The sequence below is a fragment of the Pygoscelis adeliae genome, unplaced genomic scaffold (assembly GCF_000699105.1).
Source record: "Pygoscelis adeliae isolate BGI_AS28 unplaced genomic scaffold, ASM69910v1 Scaffold72, whole genome shotgun sequence".
In the NCBI taxonomy this organism is placed as follows: Eukaryota; Metazoa; Chordata; class Aves; order Sphenisciformes; family Spheniscidae; genus Pygoscelis; species Pygoscelis adeliae.
The window spans coordinates 2,889,004-2,891,085 of NW_008824286.1; positions in this window are offsets into that span (position 1 = coordinate 2,889,004).

The window sequence follows — 2,082 nt, forward strand, 5'->3', positions numbered from 1 at the left end:
CCCGTCTCAGCTGGGCCTGTGAATCCCAAAGCAGAGAGGAGAAAGAAAAAGGGTCACTGGACGGGGAGGCCATTACAAAAGCAAAAAGGTGAGCTGAGGCGGGATTTGAATACACAGACGGGTACAAAGATGTATAAAATCAGATGATGGAGAACGTCGGTGGTGCCATCAAAAGAAGCATTTTCTGAAACAGTCTGGAATACGTGATTTGGAGCATCCAAGGTTCATGAGGCCAAGACAGCCAAATGCCACCGCAGCCAAGGCCTTCGGCTCCGTGTGCGTGGGGAGAAGGCAGTGCCATACCTGCCCCTCTGTGAGCTCTGGCACCAGTGGCAGCACACGGAGAGGAGCGGGCTCAGCCCTCACCTTGCTCCAGCTCCCACCGACGGTCCCATTGGGTGGCACGGCCGTGCAGCTGCTTGAGGATAAGAGATTTGATATTACCCTCATGTCTCGGGGACCGAACCCAAATAGAGGTCCCTATTGTACTGGAGGAACCGTAAAGACACGGAGAGAGAAATAAATCCATTCCCTGCTAGTGCAGAGAGGGCCTTTGTTTGTCTCATTTTCAGAATGAGAAGATTTAGAGGATTGCTGCAGCACATGACCAGAAGCTATGAAGCTGCAGACAAAAGCCATTTGGAACAGAGATCAGACTTTGCCATCGTGTTGGCTTTTCAGAAGATTTCTGCTTTGTCCAAGTTAAACCTGCTGCTATTTTGGGTTTTATTTTGCTCACTCCACTGCATCCCCCGCTTTAAAGGCTGCACGTCTCCCACAGCATCGGGTTCACGTATGCTTTCACTAGCATCAGCACAGCATCAAAATGTCTGCTGCGGCAGGCTGGAGGGGGCCGCCTGTATTTCAAGCCCAAGTCACAAGGGTTGCACCAACAGCCACACTGGTTCCAGCCATGGACAAGTTTAGAGGACAAAGCCTCAGCTTATTGCTCCGGCTTGCTGAGCAGGCTCGTTTCACAAGCTCGTCGCACGTCAGCCGCGAGCGTGCATCGGCAACTGGCAGAAACACGGAGGAAAGCGCTTGAGCAGAACTGACAGCGAGACAAAGCCTGTTGGGGCTCTCTGGATAATCGCTGGCTTTACCACAGCTGAAAACTACAGCGAGCCAGACGCTGAGATGCCCTGGCATCCCAGGCATCACAGGGGAGGCAGAAATGCCTCGCAGAGTCCCTCCAGCCAGGCGGTATCTCCGCTCCCTGGGAAGCAAGGGCTTGGGGGGCTGTGCCTAAGTAGGACTCGGGGATTTGAGGTGCCCTTGCAGGGGCTGGGGGCACGCTCTGCTCATGCTCCCCTGCTCTGCACCCTGAGGGATGGGAGCAAGGAGCCCTCGGCTGCCCTGACTTTCCCCTACTGTCACAAAAAAGGCACAAATCATCTTGCAGCCCCAAATACACTCAAAGCAGGAGCCATTTCTGTTCACAAGGGGGAAAAAAAAATGCTGAATTAGGTTTAAAACCTCTGCAAGGTTAGAGCTTCATAAAACGGTTTCCATCATCTTGTGCCCTGAACCAGAGAACCTTTGGCCCCTGAAAAACACAAAGACACGGGACAGGTTAGTCTGTGAGCATCCCGCATCCACGCACCGGCAGCTGCCCGCAAGGAGAGGGGAGCGAGCTGCGCTACCCGCGGCACGGCAGCTGTCCTGGCTGCATCCGTTTGCTTCCTGGAGTCTGAATGGGGAGCACGGGGTGAAAAGGACCCTAAAACCACGGCGTGCAAAGCAGATGCAAACCACGGATGGGCAGAAGAGCGTGTTAACCTTCCGGGGCTCCTCAGCTCTCCACTTACTCCCAGGATCCGAGGGGTTATCTCAGCCCTACACAGGGCAGGGAGAAGATGGGCTGGATCTCATCCCGTGCTGGTCCCTTCTCAGCACCCTAGGGAGGAAACAGAGCTGGAACAGAGACCTCACGGCAGAAGGAAAAACAGCAGGCACCCACGAAGGAGGAGCTCCTCTCCCAGATCCACCGGCCGGGCTGTCTCCCCGCACCCCGGGGGGGGAGATGCGGTGGCTCCCAGCCGTGCCGCGCCGTCGGGCGAGGCCCCGGGCTGCGAGCGGGCG